Consider the following 17,491-nt stretch of genomic DNA (forward strand, 5'->3'; position numbering starts at 1 on the left):
GCACCCTTGTTACCTCTTCCTGCACCTCTTTTGCCTGTTTTCATAACTCTTTTGCCAGTTTCTGTACTTATCGTGCCTCTTTCTGCACCTCTGTTGCTTCCTTCTGCACCTCTCTTACCTCTTTCTGCACCCTGTGCCTTCTTTCAGTGCTTTTCTTGCCTCTTTCTGCACCTTTGTTGCTTCCTTCTGCACTTCTCTTGACTCTACCTGCACCGTGTTTCCTCTTTCTGCAACTCTCTTGTCTCTTTCTGTACCTCCCATGCCTATATGTGCACTTCTCTTGCCCCCTTCTGCATCCTTCTCTTTCGGCACCCCTGTTTTCTCTTCCGCAATCGTCTTCCTTCTTTCTGCATCTCTCTTGCTTCTTTCTGACAGTCTCTTGCTTCTTTCTGTACCTCTCATGCTTCTTTCTATATCTTTCTTCCATTTTGTTATCCCTCTTCCCTCTTTCTGCTGCTCTCTTGCCATTTTCTGTACCTCTCTTGCCTATTTCTGTACCTCACTTGCCTGTTTCTGTCCTTCTCATGTTTCTTTCCACAGCTCTGTTGCTTCTTTTGGGATTTCTCTTGCCTCTTTCAGCACTTCTTGCTTGTTTCTACATCTTTCTTGCTTCATTCTGCACCTCTGTTGCCTTTTTCTGCACATCACTTCCTACTTTCCTTCTTGCCGTACCCTCTTGTCTCTTATTACACCATTTTTTATATTTATTTACCTCTCCTGCATCTTTATGTACCCCTGTTTCCTCTTTCTGTACCTCTCTTGCCTCTTTCAGCACCTCTGTTGCTTCTTTCTGCATTTCTTTTCCTTCTTTCTGCAACCCTCCCCTCCCCTTTCTGGATCTTTCTTGCCTCTTTGTGCACCTCCCCTACCGCTTTCTGCACTCCTCTTGCCTCTTTTTGTACCCCTGTTGGTACTTTCTAGACTGCTCATGTTTCTTTTTGTACCTTACTTGCCTCTTTCTGAATTTCTCTTGCTTCTTGCTACACCTCTGTTGATACTTTCAGAAATTCACTTGCCTCTTTCTGTACTCCTTTTGCTTGTTTCTACACATCTCTTGTGTTTTTCAGAACCTATTTTGCCTCTTTATGCACCTCACCTTCTTCTTTCTACACCTCTCTAGGTTCTGTGTGCAGCCTTGTTCCCTCTTTATGCACCTTTCCTACCTGTTTCTACAACTCTCATTCCTCTTTCTGGACCTCTGTTGCAAAGTCCTGTATCCCTCTTGCCTCTTTATGTACCCCACTTCCCTCTTTCTGCACCTCTCCTGCCTCGGTGTGCATACCTGTTCTCTCTTTCCACACCCCTAATGCCTGTTTCTGCAACTTTCTGTACCTCTATTGCATCTTTTCACAGCTCTGTTGCTTCTTACAGTATTTCTTTTGCCTCTTTCTACACTTATCTTGCTTGTTTCTACAGATCTCTTGCATCTTTCTGCACCTCTATAGCCACCACTTCATGCCTCTTTCAGCAGCTCTCTTGCTTCTTTCTGTATTTCTCTGCCTTTTTCTATGCTCCTCCTGCCTCGTTCAGTGCTTGTCTTTCCTCTTTGTGCACCTCTCCTACTTATGTCTGCATCCCCTAGCCTATTTTTTTTTACCTCTTTTGGTTCTTTCTGCACTGCTCTTGCTTCTTTCTGTACCTCTTTTGCAAATGTCTACATCACTCTTGCCTATTTCTATGCACTTCTTTCTGGACCTCTCTTGCCTCTCTGCACGCCTGTTCTCTCTTTCTGGACCACTTTTACATATTTCTGTTACTCTCTTGCCTCTTTCTTCAGTTCTCTTGCCTCCTTCTGCATCTCACTTGTCTCTTTCTACACTTCTATTGCCTCTTTCAGCACCTATGTTGCTTCTTTTTGCACACCTGCTGTCTCTTTCTATATCCCTATTGTCTCTTTCAGCACTTGTCTTCCCTTTTTTTGTATCTCCCTTGCTTCTTTCTTCCATTCTCTTGCTTCTTTCTACATACCACTTGCTTCTTTCTGCGCCTTTCTTCTCTTGTTGCATTCCTCTTACCTCTTTCTGCTGTTCTCTTGCCATTTTCTGCACCTCTCTTGCCTATTTCTGCACCTCAGTTGCCTCTTTCTGTACTTCTTTCAACAGCTCTGTTGCTCCTTTCACTAACTCTCTTGCCTCTTTCTATACTTCTCTTGCTTGTTTTTACATCTCTCTTGCATCTTTCTGCACCTTTGCTGCCTTTTTCTGCACCTCACTTGCTTCTTTCTGAACCCCCTTACCTCTTTTTACACCCCTTTGTTCTATGTCTTCACCTCTCCTGCGTCTTTCTGTACCCTGTTCCCTCTTTCTGTACTTTCCTGCATGTTTCTGCACCTCTCTTGCCTCTTTCAGCACATCTGTTGCTTCTTTCTGCACTTCTCTTCCTTCTTTCTGCACCCCTCCTCACACTTTCTGTACCTTTCTTTCCTCTTTGTGCACCTCTCCTTTGTCTTTCTGTACTGCTCTTGTTTCTTTCTGTACCTTACATGCCTCTTTCTGCACTTACTTCTTGTTACACCTCTGTTGCAATTTTCAGCAATTCTCTTGCCTCTTTCTGCACTTCTTTTGCTTGTTTCTGCACTTCTCTTGCATCTTTCTGTACCTCTGTTGTCTCTTTCTGCCCCTCACTTGGTTCTTTCTGCCATTCTCTTGCTTCTTTCTGAACCTCTTATACTTCTTTCTGCACCTTTTTTCTCTTTTTCACCTCTCTTCCCTCTTTCTGCTGTTCTCTTGCCATTGTCTGTACCCCTCTTGCCTCTTTCTACACCTCACTTGTCTCTTTCAGTACTTCCCTTGCTTCTTTCTGCACCTTTCTTCTCTTTTTGCACCCCTCTTCCCTCTTTCTGCTGTTCTCTTGCCATTGTCTGTACCCTTCTTGCCTCTTTCTACACCTCACTTGTCTCTTTCAGTACTTCTCTTGCTTCTTTCTGCACATCTGTTGCTTCTTTCAGCAATTCTCTTGCCTCTTTCTGCACTTCTCTTGCTTCTTTTTGCACTTCTCTTGCATCTTCCTGCACCTTTCTTGCCTCTTTCTGCACCTCACTTGCTTCTTTCTGTACCCCTCTTGTCTCTTTCTGCACCCATCTTCCCTCTTCCCTCTTTCTGCACGTCTCTTGCCTATTTTTGTATCCTTGTTCCCTCTTTCTGCACCTTTGCTACCTGTTTCTGTACCTCTCTTGCCTCTTTCTGTACCTATGTTGCTTCGTTCAGTACTTCTCTTGCTCTTTATGCACACTTCATGCCTCTTTCAGCATTTCTCTTCCTTCTTTCCATGCCCCTCCTGCCTCTTTCACTACTTGTCTTGACTCGTTGTGCACCTCTCCTACTTATATCTGCACCCCCTGGCCTCTTTTTGCAGGTCTGTTGCTTCTTGCTGTACTTTTTTGCACCTTTCTGCATCACTCTTGCCTCTTTCTTTACACTTCTTTCTGCACCTCTTTTGCCTCTGCACACCTGTTCCCTCTTTTTGCATGCCTTTTGCCTATTTCCGTAACTCTCTTGCCTCTTTCTGCTGTTCTCTTGCCTCCTTCTGCACCTCACTTGTCTCTTTCTGCACTTCTATTGCCTATTTCAGCACCTCTCTTGCTTCTTTTTGCACCCCTGTTGTCTCTCTCTGCATCCCTGTTCTCTCTCTCTGCATCCCTGTTTTTTGTTTCTGCACTCGTCTTCCCTCTTTCTGCACCTCTTCTGCTTCTTTCTGCCATTCTCTTGCTTCTTTGTGCACCTCTCATGCTTCTTTCTACACCTTTCTTCTTTTTTTTGCATCCCTCTTCCCTCTTTCTGCTGTTCTCTTGCTTTTTTCTGCACCTCTTTTGCCTCTTTCTGCACCTCACTTACCTCTTTCTGTACTTCTCTTGCTTCTTTCCACAGCTCTGTTGCTTCTTTCAGTAATTCTCTTGCTTGTTTCTACATCTCTCTTGCGTCTTCCTGCACCTCTGTTGCCTTTATTTGTACCTCATTTGCTTCTTTCTGTACTCCTCCTACCTCTTTTTACACCCCTGTTTTACATTTCTGTACGTCTCCTTCATCATTCTGTACCCCCGTTGCTTATTTCTGCACTTCTCTTCATTCTTTCTGCACCCCTCCCGCCCTTTTTTGCTCCTTTCTTGCCTCTTTATGCACCTCTCCTAACTCTTTCTGCACTCCTCTTAACTCTTTTTGTACCTCTGTTGGTACTTTCTGCACTGCTCTTGCTTCATTTTGTACCTCGCTTGCCTCTGTCTGCACTTCTCTTGCTTCTTGCTACACCTCTGTTACTATTTTCAGCAATTCTCTTGCCTCTTTCTGCACTTCTGTTGCTTGTTTCTGTACTTCTCTTGTGTTTTTTGGTACCCCTGTTGCATCTTTCTGCACCTCACTTGCTTCTTTCTGCACCTCCTTGCCTGTTCCTGCACCCCTCTTTCCTCTTTCTGCAACTCTCTTGCTTCTTTATGCATCCATGTTCCATATTTCTGCACTGTTCCTACCTGTTTCTGCAACTCTCTTTCCTCTTTCTGTACCTCTGTTGCAAATTTCTGCATCCCTCTTGCCTCTTTATGTACCCCTCTTCCCTCATTCTGCACCTCTCTTGCCTCTGTCTGCATACCTGTTCCCTCTTTCTACACCCCGTATTGCCTGTTTCTGCAACTTTCTTGACTCTTTCTGCAGTTCTCTTGCCTCCTTCCACACCTCACTTGCCTTTTTTTGCACTTCTATTGTCTCTTTCTGCAACTCTCTTGCTTCTTTCTGCACCTCTATTGTCTCTTTTTGATACCCCTGTTCTTTCTTTGTGCACTCATCTTCCCTCTTTCTGCATTTCTCATGCTTCTTTCTGTACTTCTCTTGCTTCTTTCTGCACCATTCTTCCCTTTTTTGCATCCCTCTTGCCTCTTTCTGCAGTACTCTTGCCATTTTCTGTTCCTCTCTTGCCTCTTTCTTCACCTCCCTTGCCTCTTTCAGCACTTCACTTGCTTCTTTCTACACCTATGTTGCTTCTTCTGCACTGCTCTTGCTTGTTTCTGCACTTCTCTTGCATCTTTATGCAGCTCTGTTCCCTCTTTCTGTATCCCACTTGCTTATTTCTGTACCCCTCTTGTCCCTTTCTGTACCCCTCTTCCCTCTTTCTGCACCTCTCTTGCCTCTTTTTGCACCCTTATTCACTCTTTCTGTACCTTTGCTACCTGTTTCTGTACCTCCATGCCATTGAGCTCACCAGTGTCAGATGCTTCACCACCCAAAACACAGTGGTCAGCTTTTTCTGTGCCTTGGTCAATGTCCCCAGATGCGGTAAAGACATATGCAAGTGTTTTATTGTATCAGTGTAAATCATTACGTTTTTTCTCCAAACATTTTCTAAATTTTCATATTGTGTCTGCTTCAATGCTTTCTTTCCTGTTTTATATAGGACACTCAGCTTATCATATCCAACCATGATTGTTAGCACCCATGAGGAATCCAGAAACACCAGAGGCAGGCCACTTCAGTGACGCCCATGGAAACATAAGGAGGCCAGTGCAAGGGGCTTTTAGGCTTCTAAAGTCCAGATTCCAATGTCTGGATAAAACTGGTAAAGCCCTCCTCTACTCACCAGCAAAGTTATGAAAAATCACCATGACATGCTGCATGTTACACAACATAGCCCTGCAAAAGAAACAACCTGTACATTGCAGCAAAAGAAAACAATGATGAGTCACGGGGAAGATGTGGAAATGCCAAATAAATATGAAAGTGGCAAAGAGGAAGGTTTAGACTTATGTCAAGATGTTATTGACAACTTCTTCACATGAGTGTAAGTATTTATTCACATAGTATTACATTACATTTAACACCATCTTTTAATCTAATCAGAATAAAAGTAGATGCTAGACTTTTTTTTAGAAAGGGCAAGTTAAGGTAAATCCAGGGCACAGATGTTTGCTGATCTAAGTTTTGAAACAATGACTACTGCATTTATTTAAATTTTTTATCTTTGATTATTCCTAGAAAATGTCTACAATTCAAAACATGTCTCAACAATTATCATTTGTAATGTGTCTATTTTGTAATGTCATACAAATATATATTTTTTGTTTTAATCTTTCTTAGGTTTTATTGCCATTTCATCTTCACTTGGACATTTCAAAGTTATGGCATTTGCAGTTATATATTGCTGTCGCTAGGCACAAAGAGAACATTGGTTGATCCTGTGGAAGACACAAACACTTTAGATGTACAGATCTTGTACAAAGACAAATTGCACAGTGATTGAATTGCATTTGTTAGGATTAAATTAGACTTGTTTTCTGTTGATTGTTGCCACCAAGGCTAATAAGAGTTGTTGCCCTGTCTTTCCGATCTCTGCACACGCTTCAATTGCAGAGTCAGGGACCTTGTTTAATGTATCTATCAAGGTGAGAAGCAAACAAACACCAACCCTGTTGGAAATTTATATAATAAAATGTTTACCTGTTCTCATATATTGTGCCTGCTTATGAGGGTATAGAGACTGCAGTAACCTCCAGAGGGAATAAAACCGCATTTGCAGATGGCTGCTTGGTCTTGGCCAAGACTGGCCTTTGTAAGGGATATGGTGGGGCTTGCCCATCTTCTTCTTTGGGCCTCTATAACCCCTAAGCCTCTTTCACTTGTGAAATAATTGAGGACTGCCTGTCTTGTGATTATGGCTAAAGAATCCCCTGGTTGTGTTGTATATGGAAAACAGTGGTTGCCATGGGAAGGCCAGAGTTATTTGCCAAACCATATGATATTTAAAGGGGATATTATCAATATTAAAGATTGTTTCCTGAGCAGGGTAGTGTCCAGTAGGGAAGGTAGAGAGGTCATGAAGCCCAAAACAAAACTGTAGTGTAGTTCCTATTTTCCCAATAGGCCCTGCGCATTGGAATAACATAAACAGTAGTATGGACGTAGAAGTGCAGATCTTCCAGGTCTCCACTGACTATGCTAAACTTAATTGGGTGTGTTACCAACTAGCTCAGAGGTCACTGGAAACTTTCTTGACTGAATAGGAAGTGATCAGCTTCCCTGGTACAGACAAGAAGGGACTCAGTTTTCCAACAACCGCATAAACATGACAACTTTGCTCCTTAGAATAAGTTTCAATCTCTAGAGTCGTGTGAAACAATAGACAGTTATATTACTCAGTCAATTTAGTGCAGATTACTTTCACCAATATGCAGAGAATAGAGAGACGGGCGTTTTCAATAAAAAGGTATTATTTATTGAACAGTCTTTCTTCTCATACAAGAGAAATGAATTGCCACAATTGCAAGACTTGTTATTAGAAAAAGTGCGTACAGTAAAATGAGGATTGCGAAATAATACGGTAAAAGCATTGATATGGTTTCTTAGCCATACAATGGTTTAAAATGAATAAAACATATATACATTCATATATACATTAGGCTAACGTACTCAACTGGTGCTTCTAACTACGTCTACCCCCGTGTACCTGACCTAAGCCTAATACTTGGGAGGGGAGTAAGTAAGTAGCTTTAGTTAAGTTGATTTTGCCAAGGTTTGCTTCAAGAATTCTCTCTAAGGGTTTAGTCAACACCATACCTCTGAAATAGAATGTTGGAGGTCTGGTATCTCCTTCCAGGGACTCGATATCCCAGTCACTCGCAAGAGTAGGCTGGAAACGCTGGAGCTGGATTTCTCGGCAGGAGAAAAGACAGCGTCTCTCTCAGCGCGTCGAGGAAGAGGAGGGGCAGCGTCCGCGGGCAGCTTGCATCTGCTGGGCTCTGAAGGGGGACAGCTGTTCTGCTTCTATGTGCACCACACCATCGTTCGCTCGTTAGCAGCGATAGCAGTAGCGATAGTAGCAGCCGTGTTAGGGTCAGCTGCATCAGCGATGGTATCATCAGCATTTGCTTAAGGCAACGTTGGTAATATTTATACCTGAAAGGTGCCTGGTTTGACGTAAGTGTTTGGACATAAGACGTCAATAAAGATGTCACTAGGAAGTGATCGTCTCTCAGTGCTCATTAGAGTTCTATTACTAATCAAAACATAGCAAGCGGGGCTTTCCCAGGTTGCTGAGTTTTTATCTTGTTGAAGAACTCGGAGTGTAATCTAAGAATCTTAGATAGTGGCTTCTGCTGTGTCATTTGCACTAATGAGCTGCAAAGGAAGTTGCAGAGGAAGTGATTCTGAAATGTGGCTCTGTTCGTGTGAGGCCAGAGACGAGTTTCTGAATATTGCATTTGATTGGTTATGCCAATATAGGGGTACAAAGGGATTATAGAGGTATAGGGGCATAAGGTCACAGTATCGATCAGGGTCCTAGATTAGAACGCGACACCCACTCCACAAATTTATGTCCATCAATTTACTAAAACTATAGCAAAAGATGCATGTGTAACATTACCCACCCCAAAATACATATATGCATTTGAAATGGCGTATCTGAAATACGTGGTAATTTTGGTACTGTACATCTTTAAGCATAGAAATCATTCAAAATTATAGCATATGTAATCAATGAACGATTTTGCGAAAAATTACACATGAAATATCTCTGAATACAGAAAAGAAAGGCGAGATAATTTCATCACATAGAAATGCATTGCAGTAAAATGTGCTAGAGGCTGGTGTAAAGTTATTATGTCTCTAGATGTATATAAAAAATAGAAGTAGGAGCTTCTGTTCTTTATGAATAGGTCTACTTTAAGCAAAGAATTTCGTGCCAGAAAAAGGTAAATATTTTTTTTAAAGTGTTCAATTCAAAAAAATTCTTGTTGAACGGGGGAATAGAGTTCCAACGCTTTCTAGCAGTTTTTGTTGTTCAAAACTGAAGGCCGAATTCAGAGTTCATGGGAATGCTTTGTGCCGGAATGCTTCTCTAAAGTTATTGTTTCTGTTCGGGTGAGAACATCATATCAGACAGGCTCTCAAAGAATTGGTCTACAAAATCAGGTGACATTTCGACCAAGTTCTATAGTGCTGTAACTTGGCAGGTGTGAGAATGATTGCTGTCATCAAAGTCTGGATCGGCAATGTTCACAGAAGGTCGTACCTGGGTGATGTTGCTTTTATGTTTCGCTCCATTGTTACCACCTAGTCGTAGCACAGGAGTCTCAACGAATGCCGTCATCAGGATTGGTAGCCGCTGGGGACAACACAATGCGTGAGCCGTTATCGGACTTAGCAAAGTATCGATATCCATTGGTACTGCTGATGGAAGTGCAAGACAGATGTCCAACACGCACTCATCTCCGCATAGCATACATCGAAGCACAGGTAAGATGCAGGATTGCCATATCGGTCTGAATGAAAGAAACCAAGTCATGTTTAGATCTCTCAGCCTGGACAATCCAAGGACTCTAGTTATTCTGTCCCGGTAGCGTATTGCTAGGATTGTTTCTTCCATCCTCGTAGGAGTCATGTCTGAGCTTTGGCTTGCCATATCGGAGCAGGCGGGCCAAAAATAAAATCCCTGCTACAAGTCCCAAAAATAGGGGTATGCCGCCAAAGACTGAATGGACAAAATTAGGAATTATTCCCAGAATTGCTTGAAATGGTGTTAGCAGTCCCGTAAAAATCGTCTTAAATATGCCTGGGATGCCTGTGGCACTAGACATGTTAAGGAGTTGGCTTAGCATTTCTACGAAATGCACAGGGCAATTTGTTGATAAAAGGTCATGGATCCCTGTAGCCGTCCTTGCAACTAAGCGATCATACTTCTCTTTTGATAACGTGATGGGCACTGTTGTCTGCAAAAGCACAGACTTCATTCTGTTTAAAGTATCAATTCGTATAGAAGAGAAATTCAAACGAGGCCAGATGGGAGTCTCAGTGTCTCCAGGGCCGTTTGGAAACAATGCTTGCATACAGCATTTGACCATGGATGTTACGCTTACGAGATAGGCTTTTCCTGGCAAAAGGCAACAACATCTGTGATCCGTTATTAGAATTTAACTCCCGTTTGCTAGTTGCATAAAGAAAGGCTCTATCTGCGTTGCAGGTGTGACAAGCTGGTGGCATGAAAGGTTGTTTGAATTACCTTCACAGGCTCCGTGTAAATTAATACCCTCGCACAAATTATACCACTTAGTGAACATTTACAGTTTTCACCACTAAGAAATACATTTTTGTTGCTGTCACTATAGCATGTATGTGTGTATGGTAATTTCCATGTTGATTTAATGTATCCTTTACCCAATCGTTCATACTGGCCAGTAGGTATGTATTCAAGGCATTTTTTAAATTGGAAAGTTGTTATCGGAATTGTGATAATCCCGTGTATTATCCATTCAATGACAGGACTTTCTGACATTGTCAAAGGTAATCTCTCAAGTTTTTCGATGCTCAGGATTGTATAGTCTGCTCCTTTTTGTGCCAAGCTGATTTGTTTATCAGTAAGGTTAAAGATGGAAAACAATGACGTTGTGTTGATTAAACGCCAAGGCACATAGCCTGAACAAAGATTTTGCAGCGTCCAGCCTAACTGTACAATAGAACGCAATTGCGACTGGCCATGCTGTAACATTAGCAAGTCTCTATCTATTATATCTATGGCAGATGATACAATGCTGTCCAGTGAATATATTCTGGAGGACAGAGTCATTAACCCATTGTCCACAACAGAAAGTGATTTTTCCAAATTAATACGATCAATTTCTCGTATTTTTTCAGCTGTTTCAATTTGTGTGACTTTCCAAGCCTCGTTGTCTGCAGCATAGATACTGGTCGCTATGAAATGCTTTTGATGCTGTTTGCATGGTCCCATATTAAAATCACGCAAATCAGCACCATCTTTAAGTAAAGACAAGTGTTGCTTAATTTCAGCCAGTGTGGATGATTCTAGCCATTCAAGGCACAGCTTCCCTACACTGTATGTTGTTACTATCCCTGGATGTTGTCTCTGGGAGTATCTAGAGTCTGGTCTGGTCATTGTTAACCCCTGTGTTTTGTTCAGGAATCTATCTTGACAGTTGTTTGTGTCAGTAGGCAAGATTAACCACTTTTTCCAATCAGGATGTGTTCTGTTTAAATGTAAAATTTTAGATACGTCTATCTCAATATCTGTTGTTGCATTATCAGGTATTGGCTTTGGAATAGACGGTTTGTTAAGGTCTTTGATCTTAGCTAGGCCAAGACAGGTTGTTTGATGAATTGTTTCATTTAAAAACATTATTTGTTCTGGGATCATGCAGGCTCGAAGTAGTGCTTCTAGGCCTTGTACCTGCCACTCTTTTGTACCCCAGATGGTTTTTGTTTCAATGTTATTTTTCCAATAATCAAAACCAAATGTCATCATTTTTTCATAAAATGCTTCTGAATATATCATATTAGTATTTGTCAGCATTGTTTTCAATCCTGTTTTATCTAACAGTTTGTAATAAAACGTTTCTGCATCACTGGTGTTAAACCCTGAGAAGTACTGAAATTTCTCATAGAATGTTTTAGAACTGCTTTTAGGTGGTGTAGCATAATGTTCCCATTGGTTATACTTACAAAAATTTCTAGGCTGTGCAGATTTATGCAAATAATGATCACCATAGTGTGTGAAGCAGAACATCTGTTCATAATTAGACAAACCTTGCAAATAATCATGATCTGTGAATCTAGCTGACATTACTAAATCAGACATCATATTATTAATACTTTCAAAGTCCCAATCATCAGAGAATGTACTAGGTTTTACAAAGTCACTTAAGGAAACCTTGACTTGATGAGGATACTTCAGGATCTCGACTGGACCATAGATTTCATAGTCAGTTTTCTCCCATAATACCCCACCGGGTATTGGAATGGCTATGACATTTACTGTTGACAGTTCTCTTTTCTTCACGTGGGATGATCTGTGTGGTTTGAGGACTAAGTTGATGTTGTGACTTGCTGTGTCCATTGTACTATATTTTCCCTCAATGAATTTTCCCAAACAAAGTACCATGATGAGCCAAAGCAGGAGGAAAAATATACCTAGACCAAACCAAAACTCTAACCATGGAGAAATAAGGTAAATTTCCTTTAGTTGATGAAAGAGTTCTGTTGCTTTTTCTTTAAAAGTCTTTTAGATTTCTGGCATCACCTCGGGGTTGCTTTGATCCTCAGAAAAGTTATCGAAGTTGATGAAATAGCCAGAGGCAGTTCTGTCAATTGTTGGAATTGTTCTTTCAATTTATCTTTCGGTAGCACATTCAGATGCCACATCATTGTAGACTGGTGTTTCTTGACGAACTGTTTCAATCTGTGTCTCAAGAGGCACAAGTTCCATGGCATTATTGCATAGTCCCTCTCTGTGCACTGCAGGCCGATCGAATGTGATTAGTCTTTCAGTTTGAACCTCTTGGATTGTTGCAAGTTTGGGTATTCTGTTGTTTCTCGGGAGTCCACTGGGCCTACTGTTGATTATAGGCCACATGCTTGTAGTTTTACCAGGTCGATTGACACAACTCTGTTCTCCTTTTTACCAGCAAGGGGCGGTAGTACTACTGATCTTGTTCCGTTGATTGCTAAGACAGGTACTGCTTTTCTGTAAGAAGGCCCAAATTCCTTCTTCACTGCAATTTTTTCTCTGACTAGATCCCCAATCTTTGGAATCCAGACAGGTCTTGCTGGGGCTTGTGGTGCCTCGTCAGTGGTAGTTGGCTGTTGCTTTAACTTTATGTTGCTTAAGGATTTTTTTCCAAACGATCTTTGATGTCAAAGTCTGTTTTCTTATCTTGTACCACTGATATCTGACTATCTAAGTCCTGAATTCGCATTCTAGTTCCGAACAATAGTTTGTATGGGCTGAAACCTTTTTAGAGAATTTCTTGGCAAGTTATTTAGGCTTAACTGGACACTTATTAAATGTTTGACCCACCCAGCACCCGAACCTAATACCTTCGCTGTTATAGATTGCTTCATGTCCCGGTTTTTTCTTTCTACCACACTGTTCCCTTTGGGGTGTGACAGACAAGAATACCGCAAGCCAACGCCCATGCTGGCCATTGCCTCCTTATAAGCTCGAGAGCTAAAAGCAGGACCCTGGTCAGAATGGAACATGGCAATTGCGTATGTGCCGATAAAGACTCGCAGATCTTTTATAACCATTCTGGCGTCAGCCGAGCGCTGGGGCCACATTTTTTAAGTGGGTTTAGCCTTGATGATATACAATGGGACGCGTTTCTCTTGTCGCGGATAGATCGCCTTATGCTGTCTATTAGGGCTTCTGACACTACACTGGCCGGTTCTCCACTGCGATCTCTGTTGCAGTCTTCACAGTTTTTTGCAAATTCATGAATACCTTCACTCATTTCCGGCCACCAGTACTCTGATTCCAATTCTATCAGAGAGTCCCTGATTGTTTGGTGTCTCAGACCCAACCCCATATGTGCTTCCTGTAATAGGAAACCTCTCCATTTCCTGTTTGGACTTACCCTATCCCCCACTCCAGGGATTCGAGCAAAAGGAACGAGTTTGCATCGATTATGTATGCATAATTGAGTGGATAGTTCACGGGTAGTGCTGCACAATCGCCTTTTAAGGACGTTTTGACTGCTAGCATAGTTTCCCCGTCTAAGTGTTTTTCTGAACGCTTTTTTGTGGCTACGGAAGCCGGTTTAGTTGCTTCCGCTGTGGCTGTATTAGCCAATGAATTCCCTGCAACGTGAACGCCATCACGTTGATGACTCAGAGTGTGTATCACGTGAGTCTTTTGTAGTTCTTTCTGTAAAAGAGCTACCTGTTTCCAGAGCAATTTATGCTTTATTGTGGCACCTGTGTCATCTTTGTAATCATTTTCAATCCAGCTCTGCAACTTATTATTGTAAGAGTTGACGCATAAATGAGAATCACACACGATTAGTGTCGGGAATTCACGTTCTGCATTTTCAAGCGCCATCTTTAAACATCTGATTTCAGCTCGCTGAGCCGAACAGTACTTCACTGATTCAGTTTTTGTTATTTTCGGTCTGAATTTACCGCTCAGCCAACGACCTGTAACAATCGCGTAGGCTGCATCGTAGGATTTGCTCTCTATGTTGAAATGCTGTACAAATCTATCTGTATAGATTATACAGGCGTACTGTGGGAGAGGCAGAAGTTCGATTGGCAGAGGATATTCTTCTTCATATTCTAAATCATTCAGTTTTTTAAATTGCGGGGCGAAATAGTATTTCACATCTTCCGCTCCTAGAGAATCTACACACTGTATCCATTTCGGATCCAGTGACACTGTGGGCAGATTTACTGGGCTGAATAGCGCCACGAAGGCGGATTCCGGTGTGAGGATTTTGATCCTTCTACCATGTGCTAGTTCTCGTTCATTCGCTAATGCAGTTTCTACTGCTTTCACAGTATTTTCTGTTGGACTGAATGTTTTTTCTGCTTGTGTGTACAAGTGAGATTTAATTGAAATTGGTACCTTTTCTCCCTCATTAGAGGTCAGGTACGTGAATCCGCATCTTCCTGGGATGGCTCGGATGACAAGATTGCGTGTGTTGTCACGTGTATCTAATTTTGTTTTTGCTAACATGTCTGTTTGCAGTGATCTCAAAATTTCTGTATGTTTTTGAGTCCAGGTGATTTGTTTAAAATCAGGTTTAATTAGTTCATAGAGAGTTTTAAACCTTTCTGCGTAATTTAGAATGTAAGTTCTACCGAAATTCAGAAAGCCTAGAATCGATTGTAAGTTCTTCAGCGTTTTTGGAGCTTGGAGTACAGCGCACTTCTCTAAGAAGTTGTCCGCTAGGCTTTTTCCTTCACTTGATAATTCGTATCCTAAAAATATTACTGTCAGATGGGCAATTCGGGACTTTTTAAAGTTGAATTTGTAACCCTCTGCTGCGAACCCAAGTATAATGGTGTTCACTCTTTTCAAGTGAGTCTCCAAGTCATTGTCTGTGAGATAGATATCATCTACGTAAGATAACGCCTCATCATCATATATTTGTAGTAACTCTGTTACTCTAGCTGAGAATAGTCCTGGGCTGTTCTTGAACCCCTGTGGGAGCCTACAGAAATTTTTCTGAGGCCCCATTACTGAGAAAGCTGTCAAGTATCTGCTTTCTGGTGCAATGTTTTGACAAAAGAAACCATTAGATATGTCTAATGTTGTTTTATATTTTTTCCTAACTATATTATTCATTAGTGCAGCACTATGCAAATTTTGTACTGCAAATGTTTTGCAACATGCATTAAGGTGTCTGTAGTCCAAAACTAGACGATATGAATTGTCTGGCTTGGAGACAGGAAACAAAGGATTGTTCATTTGAGAGGTGCATGTTTCAATCACCCCCTGGTATTCAAGTTGATCTAAAATATCCCTGACTTGTTTTTTAGCTTCTTGCTTAATGGGATACTACCTTTGTGCAGTTGGTTAATTTTTTAACTGGATTTTGTGAGGAGCAGAGTCCTCATCCCATCCTACATGATGCTTATATAATGCTGGTGCCTGGGCTACTGCCCATTTCCTTGCATTTGTATATTTTTTGTGAATCGGAATGTAATTCGAGAAGGCTGGCATAATCATTTCTTCGCCACGAGGGCACTCCCTGACAAACTCTGGGGGCCAATCTTTTTCAGCTAACAGAATATCATAGCCTTTTGAGAGTTTATCCCAAAATAGACCCCTTTTTTTCCTAGTCTTATCACCCTCTATACGCAATGTTATTTCGTATATCTTATGGGGCTCGCTAACTCTGGTGTCAGCAGTTTCAACCTGAATGTATTCATTCGTCTCCAGGATCTTGCGGGCTATACTGATTTCTGCTGGACTGTCTAGCATTGTCTGTGCCCACTCCCCGTTTTTCAACTGTGTCCTCAGTATTCTCAGCATGTTCGATTACTCTAATACTGGCTACCTTCTTTTTTGGAAATTGAGATTTTTTACTCTGAGCAGGTTCCTTGTCTTTGGACTTGGTGTGCTCTCCTGGGTCTGACCGTCCTCTTCTTTCCGATTTCTGTGAAAAAGATCGAGAGGGACGTGTATCAATACTTTGATATCTATCAGGCTTCTTCAAATTATCCCTTTTTCTAAGGTTATATCTTTTCTCAGAGGGCTCCCTCTGGGGAGACTGGTGTTCTCGATTCAGAGTTCTTTCCCTCCGTCGAGGAGACCTTCCTCTGGACTGGAAAACTTTTTCCTTGGGAGTGGATTGTTTATTTCCATCCCAGCTCTTTTTAGGAGTGTTTAAATTATTTTTAATAAATAATTTTTCAGGATTTTCGAGCAGTTGGGGCTTTACTGGTTGTCCACCCAAGCTGTCTCTACCTAATTCTTCATAGCATTTTTCTATGATTCTGGCAAGCTCAATTGGTTGATCTGTTATATCTGTTTCCTTCAACTTCTGGCGGATAGCCACAGATGCTGCTTCTCCTTTTATATTGGCTAGTAATATAGCCGAGACCTGCTTGAAGTCTTTTAGTAATTTCATACCAAGAGTTAAAGCAGGTTCTGGACTGTATTCATTTTGAATCTGTTTGGGTATTCTGTTGTTTCTCGGGAGTCCACTGGGCCTACTGTTGATTATAGGCCACATGCTTGTAGTTTTACCAGGTCGATTGACACAACTCTGTTCTCCTTTTTACCAGCAAGGGGCGGTAGTACTACTGATCTTGTTCCGTTGATTGCTAAGACAGGTACTGCTTTTCTGTAAGAAGGCCCAAATTCCTTCTTCACCGCAATTTTTTCTCTGACTAGATCCCCAATCTTTGGAATCCAGACAGGTCTTGCTGGGGCTTGTGGTGCCTCGTCAGTGGTAGTTGGCTGTTGCTTTAACTTTATGTTGCTTAAGGATTTTTTTGTTTCGTTCAAGTCCTGTAAAACAGCCAAACGATCTTTGATGTCAAAGTCTGTTTTCTTATCTTGTACCACTGATATCTGACTATCTAAGTCCTGAATTCGCATTCTAGTTCCGAACAATAGTTTGTATGGGCTGAAACCTTTTTAGAGAATTTCTTGGCAAGTTATTTAGGCTTAACTGGACACTTATTAAATGTTTGACCCACCCAGCACCCGAACCTAATACCTTCGCTGTTATAGATTGCTTCATGTCCCGGTTTTTTCTTTCTACCACACTGTTCCCTTTGGGGTGTGACAGACAAGAATACCGCAAGCCAACGCCCATGCTGGCCATTGCCTCCTTATAAGCTCGAGAGCTAAAAGCAGGACCCTGGTCAGAATGGAACATGGCAATTGCGTATGTGCCGATAAAGACTCGCAGATCTTTTATAACCATTCTGGCGTCAGCCGAGCGCTGGGGCCACATTTTTTAAGTGGGTTTAGCCTTGATGATATACAATGGGACGCGTTTCTCTTGTCGCGGATAGATCGCCTTATGCTGTCTATTAGGGCTTCTGACACTACACTGGCCGGTTCTCCACTGCGATCTCTGTTGCAGTCTTCACAGTTTTTTGCAAATTCATGAATACCTTCACTCATTTCCGGCCACCAGTACTCTGATTCCAATTCTATCAGAGAGTCCCTGATTGTTTGGTGTCTCAGACCCAACCCCATATGTGCTTCCTGTAATAGGAAACCTCTCCATTTCCTGTTTGGACTTACCCTATCCCCCACTCCAGGGATT

Source organism: Lissotriton vulgaris, chromosome 5, assembly GCF_964263255.1.
Source record: "Lissotriton vulgaris chromosome 5, aLisVul1.2, whole genome shotgun sequence".
Taxonomy (NCBI): domain Eukaryota; kingdom Metazoa; phylum Chordata; class Amphibia; order Caudata; family Salamandridae; genus Lissotriton; species Lissotriton vulgaris.